Source organism: Pteronotus mesoamericanus, unplaced genomic scaffold (assembly GCF_021234165.1).
Source record: "Pteronotus mesoamericanus isolate MK-2021 breed Mesoamerican mustached bat unplaced genomic scaffold, CSHL_Meso_final scaffold_174, whole genome shotgun sequence".
Lineage (NCBI taxonomy): Eukaryota > Metazoa > Chordata > Mammalia > Chiroptera > Mormoopidae > Pteronotus > Pteronotus mesoamericanus.
Window position 1 is genome coordinate 1,718,495 of NW_026555309.1, and position 9,341 is coordinate 1,727,835.

A 9,341-nucleotide genomic window follows, 5' to 3' on the forward strand; every position below is an offset into this window, starting at 1 on the left:
GCTCAGTTGTGAAACAACACAGCTGTGAAAACAGCACAGCTTTGAGGAGGCCCTTGACCCTATGACCCTTTCTGGCTAGACAGTACTGCTCTGCTCCCTGCTGGTCTGCTCCGTGCTGCCCTGTCCTGGTCTGGTCCACTCTGCTCTGTTCTGCATTGGTCTGCTCTGCTCCTGCTGAACACCTTCTGTGTTTAGCTCCAGGAGGGGAAATGCAGTCTTCAGTCTTCCCTGGGGAGGGGAAGTGGACTCAAAGCCAGAGAGGAGCTGGCATACACAGACAAAAGCCCTGCCCCTGATCCCTCCTGATTGGTCCGTCCTCATGTAAATAAGCATTCCAAAATCATTGCAGTTTGATTGGTCCAGATGGCACTGTCCTGACTGGTCAGAATGGAGCTGCTCCGATTGGTTGGTTAAGAAGCTGATGAGGGATATAGCTGTGGCAGTTTCAGTTGGATAGGGAAAGCCTCAGTCCTACTGGTTGAGATAGGATTCTAGGAACTCAGTTATAAGGGCTGGTTTAGATAGCAGAAACACAGTGCAGGCAAGCAGTTCAGTACAAACACAGATACTTTAGCACAGACTTCTCCCTAAGTGCAATTTGCATGAGAGGCCCCTGTGTAGATTTGGCTGTTAGGGTCTGTTCTTTTTGTTTTTCCAGCCCTGATAGCCATCAGGAAAAGATCTGCTTTCTCAACGTCCACATAAGTAGTATCCCTTATGGCCAGTACAAAGAGGGAGGAAATAGAGCCTTGAAACAAAATAAATGACCCCAAACTCCTTTTTTTTTTTAAAGTCACAAGTCACTTTACCATTGTTTAAAAATTTTTTTTTTGATAAGCCCACAAAATAGAAATAAGGAGGGAAGAATTTTCTAACTATTGTAAAATTTATTTTAACTTTTTAGGAAAGCAGAATTCAACACATACCTTTGAAAGGGGAGCCATATATGAAAGGGGAGCACTATAAATTAATTTATGTTTACAAGCTATGTTTAACTTATTGGTATGTCAACCAACCATATTTTTACCCCCTTAAAGGTGTGGCTCATGATTGTGATGGAATTTTTAGTACAGATGATTGCTTGACTATGGATTAGTCATCTATGGTGGAAGAACTTTAAAAATAGCTTTGTAAACACTGTAAATACCTGGGTAAATGGTAATTGAGAAACAGAGACTATTATTATTTACACAGAAGTGTTCTATTATAAAATAAGTAGCTACACAGAAATGTTCTATTATAAAATAATCAGCTACACATATCCAAACTGAAAAAGTGATATTTACTAAGGGATAATGACTCACTTTCACAAGTGCATAGGCTTTACAAAATGATTTATTTCAATGTTCCTTTTAAATAGGGAGCACCACTTGTGCACTTAAAAAGTGATTGAATTGACAAAATGTAACTTGCAGCATGTACATTTTTTCAAGAACATGTTTTCTTTTAAGTGAGATTCTCTAAAGTGTGCATGAACAAATAGGTTCCAGGAAAAGTGAGCCACAGAGTGTTTTAAGTGGTGATTTCATTGTTTAACAAAACATTGTTCATAATCTTGTTGATACAAACCCCTGAGGAGAGAACTGTGTTCCAGAATAAAGGCTAACAATATAAGGAGTTTAGGGTAGTCCGGTTTGTCATGTAGCTGAGATTTTTAAAAGGAAGAGGAAGTTACATAATTCAATAGAGCAAGTGACCTGCACTTGATCAACTGTTTTTGGCCTTTTGATAAAATTAAATCTTTAGAAATAACAACAATGCTAATTACAATAATACAATTCGCTATTAATATTTGAGGAACTTTTAAGAGACAAAATTCTCAGTTCTGAAAATGGGATAAAATATAATTATTCTCATCTTTACTCCTACCCATAATCAACATTATAAACCAGGAGTAGATTCAAGGAGATATTCTTTTAAATAAGAGCACTGTACTTTAGCAATAGCATGGAATATTAAAGCTATTTTAATATTTAATTCTCTAATAAAAAGAGATTTAATATAATATTTGATTAGGTGTAACCTACTATAGTAATTGTTGGAGTGTATCCCTAAAGAAGTAACATGTTCTGGAAAATAATTACATTAGCATCTGTAACTAAACTATGATCATAGTTTGGGTCTAAACTATTAATCTGTTAGTCTTATTATGCCTGCATAAGTATTATTCAAAGAATAGTTATATGTCAAGTGCTATGATTTCTTTTTTTGGTCAATTTGCCTCATTGTTTTTACTGCTTTCTACTGCAATTTCTTATCATTCATTTATATCTCTACTCCCAGAAGCAAGAATTCTCCTCTATGTTCAAATATATTGCTTTTCTTGGAGACAGCCCTCCTAGAGCTCTCTGTCGTTGAATTCAAACTGGGCTGCTTCTTTCTGGACACCTCGTGCGGTTGTCATTCCAGGGTCTCCCTTCAACATTGTTCTTCCGCCCTTTTTGCCTTTTTATTGCGCCTCTGTGTTGTGGGAATATTCTCACTCCCATGTCCTTGTTCTTGTTGTATTCTTATTTTTGTGAAGAAAACTACACATTCGCTTGGTCATTTATTTCCTGACAAAGAGAGTAAGAGCAAGAGAGAGAAACTTTTTGATTCCTTGTATATATGAAAATGTCTACATTCTATCACAGTTGAATGATATAGTTTGGTTCAGTATAGACTTCTAGGTTAGAAATCACTTTTCCTTATAATTTTGAAGGCACTGCTCCATTGCTCTCCAGCTTTAAGCATTTCTTTTATTTTTATTTATTTTTCATATTTACGTATTTCTTTATTAGCTTCAAGCATTTCTGTTGAGAAGTTAAATACATTCTGATTCCTACTCATGGGTATATGACATATTTCTTCTGCATGGAAACTTCTAGGATCTTCTAAAACATTCTAAAATTTCACAAGGATGAGCTATGGTGTGTGCATTTCTTAAAGGAATTGTTCTGGGCACTTAGGGGGCTCCATTAACCTGGAGCCTTCTATTCTCCAGTTTTGTTGCTCTTCTTGCATCAGTTGTTTCATAATTTCCTTCTCTCATTTTCTTCTTCTGAAACTTTTAGTATTTGAATGCTGGACTTCCTGGAAAAAACTTGATCTTATTATTTCTCTTCCATTTACTATCTTTTGTAATTTTACTTCTTTTTTCTGGAAGATATTACTGACTTTATCTTCAGAACCTAGACATGTTTTATATTTTTATCATACTACTTTTTTAATTTCAAATATCTCATTTTTATAATGTAATGTTTTAAATATTTTTAAAAAATATCATCCTGTTCCTCTTTTATGAATGCAGTAATTTGTTTATTTCTCTACAAAGGATTAACAATAGATTTTTAATATTTTTGCCATGGTTTTCTCTCATCTCCTTTTTTTTCCCTCTTTGTATCTTCATACTAGTAGCATCTTCAAATTTTTGGGAATCCTCAGTATCTGCTCATTTTTAAGTGGTGCCTAAAAACAACGATGGAACATGTTAGGTGGAGGACTTTGTTATAGGGTGATTAGGTCAACTATCAGAATCTTCAGGTTTTTTTCATTTGTTTCTTTAGAGAGGTACCTTCCAATCTGCTGCCTGAGCAAGGGTAGGGGATGGTAAAACCCCTGACTGTAAGCTTCCTTGAAGCCAATGAACAGATGGAAAAAAGGGACCAGGAGCTTCATTACTCAACATATAAATTTTCACTCACACTCTCTTCATTGTTAGGGAATAAGTCCACAGTTTTCTGCAGACATAGGTGAACACATCAAGGTGATTGTACTGATCAAGATGCTGACAGGTCTGGTTCCTTTGGGAGTCTCCAGAAGGGAACGTGTTTCTTATCTTTTCCAACTTCTAGAGTCTGCCAGCATCCTTTGACTCATGGTTATGTCATTTCAATCCCTGCTCACTTCCTTACATCTTCTACTACCAACTTTGATTCTCTCTCTCTCTCTGTCTCTCTCCCTCTCTCTCTCTCTCTCTCTCATTTTCACTCAAGGCCCCTCATGATTATATCATGCCCAACTGGATAATACAGAACAATCTCCCCATTTAAAAATCCTTAACCTAGTCACATCTACTATGCCCTTTTTGCCATGGAAAGTAACATATTTATAGGTTTTGAAGATTAAGTCATGGGCATCTTGGGAGCCAATGTTCAGCCTACCACAACTGGTAACTCACATGCCACTTCAAACAATCCAAAAACAATCTTCTAATTTTCCTATCTCCTGTATCTGCTCATGTTACTGTACCCCACACCAGCATGTGTGCTAACATCTATCTATTTGTTCATGCTGGAAACTTGGTGCTTATCTTAGATACCTCTCATATTTAATTCATATCCCATCAACCACTAAGCCTTCCTGATTTTTATTCTAATATTTTGTGGATTTTTCTGATTTTCTGCATTTTCACATAGTAGTCTCCTAGTGTGTCTCTGTGCATCCCAGATTTATCCATACATTCAATCCATCCTCTAAACAGTAACTACAGTAATCATTTTAAATGTAAATCTAATTATGTTACTTTTTTCAGTATATTCTGTGGAGCCCTGCCTACTACTCTAGCTTTGTTTTAAGCTATTCCTTCTCTGACAATTCAGCTCCTGAATGCATCAAGCTTCCATTTAACATTTTTTGCATTTAACACCATTTTTGCATTTGTTATTCTCCTTGCCTGAAATGCTTTTCCTCCATTTGTTACTTGGCTAATTCTTACTCTTTAGTTTAAAAGCTGTATCTTCCTTAGGGATGCTTTCCTTAGCTTCTTTAAGCTTCCATAGCTTCCTTTAAGGATGCCTTCCTTAAACTCTTAGACTACTTTTGGTTCTCTTGTAATAACTCTCCATAGTTGTGAATTTTTTCTTCAAACACCCATCAGAACTCTACTTATGTAATTATTACATTTTTACTTAATAGATTTAATTTTTTAGAACAATTTAGGTTCATGGGAAAATTGAGCAAATAGTACAGAGTTCTCATGTATTCCCATCTCCCCAAACGTATTTATTTAACATATTTTTTTAAATCCTCACTTGAGGATATTTCTTCATTGTTTTTAGAGAGTCCAGGAGAGATAGAAACATCAGTGTGAGAGAGAAACATGGATAAGTTGCCTCCCGTACATGCCAGTACCAGAGATTGTGCATACCTGAACTGGGGATCATGCATGCCCGAACTGGGGATGAACCGGCCACCTAGGTATGTACCCTGACAAGGAATGGAACTCACAACTTTTTATTTATGGGAGGACACTCCAACCAAATAAAACACACAGTCCAGGGCTAACCTATTCTTAATATCTTGTATCAGTGTGGTACATATGTTGTAATTGATGATCCAATATTGATACACCATTATTAGCAGTAGCACAAAGTCTGTCTGGAAAAAGTCCAGCCATTGTTAATATACTGAGAATGGTTTTTGTAACAGCTATGTAATCTGGCAGTCAAGGAGAGTGGACTGGTATGTGCATGGATGACAATAAAGGATGTTTTCCTGAATCTCATCAATGGTCTGAAATCTCTCCCCTTTCAAAGGTGATTTTAGTTTTGAAAAAAGCCAGAAGTCTCAGGGTGCCAAATCTGGGCTGTAGGGGGACTGAATCACCTGTGTGAAAATAAAGGATGACTTCACTCTACTAGTCAGTGGAGGTGGTAGATGCTATGAGTGAGCATGTGTATTGTGTGGCTGGTGCATTCAATATGACTCAATAATGAGTAGAGCAACACATTAGCATCAAATTTTGCTAAGCTTAAACACTCCTCCATGGAAACTGTTCAGATGATTCAGAAGGTGGCACCTATGGGCAGTTGGTGACTGGCAGTTCCCTCCAAACAACGCATCTGCTCATGCATCACGTCTTGTGCAGTTTTTTGGTGAAACATCAAATCACACAGGTGATTCAGTCCCCCTACAGCCCAGATTTGGCACCCTGAGACTTCTGGCTTTTTTCAAAACTAAAATCACCTTTGAAAGGGGAGAGATTTCAGACCATTGATGAGATTCAGGAAAACACAGCAGGGCAGCTGATGACAATTGGGAGAGCCGTGTGAGGTCCCAAGATGCCTACTTTGAAGGTAACCGAGGCATCATTGTTTTATGTACAATGTTTCTTCTTTGTCAAATGTCTCTATTTTTCATATTACATGGGCAGATACCTTCAAATAGACCTCGCATTAGTATTTATTTATTGTTTATGCTCTAACAGTTGTCCCCCCTTTTTCTCCCTTTTCCCACTTCCACCCAGTGCCACTCCTTTCCCCTATCAGTCAATCCCTGTACCATTGTCCTTGTCAATGGGTCATGCAGAAATGTTCTTTGGTTAATCACTTCATCTTTCATCCAGTCCCCACCTCCCCTTCATTAATATTAACTGAAGTCCACAGTTTACATCAGGGTTCACTCTTGGTGTTGTATAATGTGTTCAGTTCTTTGACATAAGCTGGGTGTTCTACAATTCAATGCAATTCGGGCACTCATAACCCAGCATTAGCATCAGATTCCATAAGTTATTGACAAGATCTCTAATAAGACAGCTCACACTTTAGACAAATGTCAAATGGGGTCCTTGCAATGTTTGCATTTCCCTCCAACTGGGCTACAAATTTAGTTTCTCCCCAAATTCCCCTTCAAGTTTGACAATTATCTAGAATGACTCATAGCACTCACAGAAATCATACTTACAATTTTATTATAAAGGATACAAATGAACATCCAGTTAAAGTAGTACATAGAGTAAGGTCTGGAAGAGTCCCACGTGAAGGAGCACCTGTCCCCAAAGAAATGGGGGGTGTGTTCATCTTCTGGTACATTAATATATCCATTAACCAGGGAGCTCCATCAAGCCTTGCTGTTTAGTTTTTATTATATTTAATTACATAGGCATAATTGATTAAATTATTGACCCCATGCATAAACTCTGTCTCTAGCATCCTGAGGCTGAAAGTACCAACCCTCTAATCACATACTTGGTCTTTCTGGTTATGTCTCCCATCTTGAAGTTACTTAGGGCACCCATCCCAGCCAGGAACCCTCATTAGCATAACAAAGATACACTTAATATTTCTGAAATCCCAAGGGTTTTTGAAGATCTGATCCAGGAACCAGGAAAAAAGACTATTAAATATATATATATATATATTTATTTATTTATTTATTTATATCACATATTGCATTATGGGTTTTGACAAATACATAATGTCATGTTCTACCATTATAGCGTTATAAAGAATAGTTTCATCACCGTAAAAAAAATTCCTGTGCTCTCCTTACTTATTCTTCCTCATATTCCCCACACCCCTCTCAGACACTGGCCTTGTCACTGCCACTATAATTTTACTTTTTTCAAGACTTTTGTATCATTAAAATCATAGAGTATGTAGCCTTTTTAGAATGACTTATTTCATATGTACTTAATGGCTTATTTTAAGCACTTAGAGTTCCTCTGTGTACTTCGATGACTTGATAGCTCATTTCTTTTTATTGCTAAATAAAAGAGCTATCTATTGTATGGAAGTACCACAACTTATTTATCCATTTACCTATTGAAAGATATCAGGCTTGCTGCTAGTTTGGGGTAATTATGAATAAAGATGCTATGCATGTGCAAGATTTTGTGTGGACATAAAATTTAAATAATTCAAGCAAATATCCATGAGTAAGAATACTGGTTCACATGGTGAGACTATGTTGAGTTTTCTAACAACTTTCAAATTGCCTTTGAAAGTTGCTCTACCTTTTCGCATTCCCACCAGCAATGAATCAGAGTTCCTTTTGGCCCACATCTTTGCTGGCATTTGGTGTTGTCAGTGTTTTGGATTTTAGCTGTTCTGGTATGTGTGTAGTGGTATCTTATTATTGTTTTAACTTGCTTTTGAGACTTTTTAAATACACTTCTCTGCCATCTGTATATCTTCTTTGGTGAGGTGTCTTCAGATCTTTTACCCATTTTCTTATTGTTGAGGTTCAGTTGGTCTTTGAACATTTCAGATACAAGTCCTTTATCAGATTCAGATACATATTTTGCAAATACTTTCTCCTAGTTTGTGGCTTGTTTTTTCACTTTTTTTTAATCCTCCCTGGAGAACATACCTTATTAATTTTAGAGCAAGGGTAAGTGGGGAAGTGGGCGGGGGGAGAGAGAGAGAGAGAGAAAGAAACATCAATGCACATACCCCACTGGGGACAGAATCCACAACCCAGGCGTGTACCTTGACTGGGAATCAAACCCAAGATGAGATGATGCTCCAACCAACTGAGCCACACCAGCCAGGGCTGTGTTACCATTATGACTCTATCTTTTGCAGAGCAGAAATTTTAAATTTCAATTAAGTCTAATTTGTCATTTCTTTCTTTCACCATTTTTGGCGTTATATCCAAAACTTGGGACCAAATGAACGGTCACCTAAATTTTCTCCAGTGTTATTTTCGAGATGTTTTATAGCTTTGCATTTTGAATTTAGGTCTATGACCCATTTCAAGTTAATTTTTGTTAAAGGTGTAAGGTCTGTATCTAGATTCTTTTTACTATTTTCATTTAGCAGTCCACTTGTTCCAGCACCATTTGTTGGAAAGGCTATATCCTTTGTCCATTGAACGACTTTGCTTTTTTGTCGAAGGACCACTGAATGTATTTGTGTGAGTCTATTTCTGGTCTCTGTATTCAGTTTCAATCATCTATTTGTCTGTTTTTTTGTTTGTTTGTTTGTTTTCCAAATCCACATTGTCTTGATTACTGTCGTTTTATAGTAAGTTTTGATGTTAGGCACTGTCAGACGTGAGGCTTCGGTTCTTTTCTTTGATATCATTTTGGTTTTTCTGGGACTTTTGTCTTTTCATATAAACTTTAGATCAGTTTGTTGATATAAAAAATAGCTTGCTAGGATTTTTATTGAGATTGTGTCAAATCTATCAAGTTGGGAAGAACTGACATCTTAACAATATTGAGTCTTCCTATCTACGAACATGGAATATCTGTCCATTTGGATTTTCTTTGATTTTTTTCATCACAATTTTATAGTTTTTCCCATATAGATCTTGTATACATTTGGTTACATTTATACCTAAGTACTTCTTTCTTGTGTGCTAATATAAGTGATATTGTGTCTTTAATTTCAAATTCCAGTGGTTCATTGCTAGTATACAAACAATAGGATTTTATATATTAAATTTGTATCTGCAACCTTGCTATAATTGCTTATGTTTTAGGTTTCTTTTTTTGTCAATTCTTTGCGACTGTCTACATAATCACGTCATCTGTGAACAAAAACAGTTTATTTTCTCCTTCCCAAACTGTTGTAGCTTGCTAGGATTTATTTTTTCAATGTACGTTTTATCAGCTAGAGCTGCTAGACCATAAACTC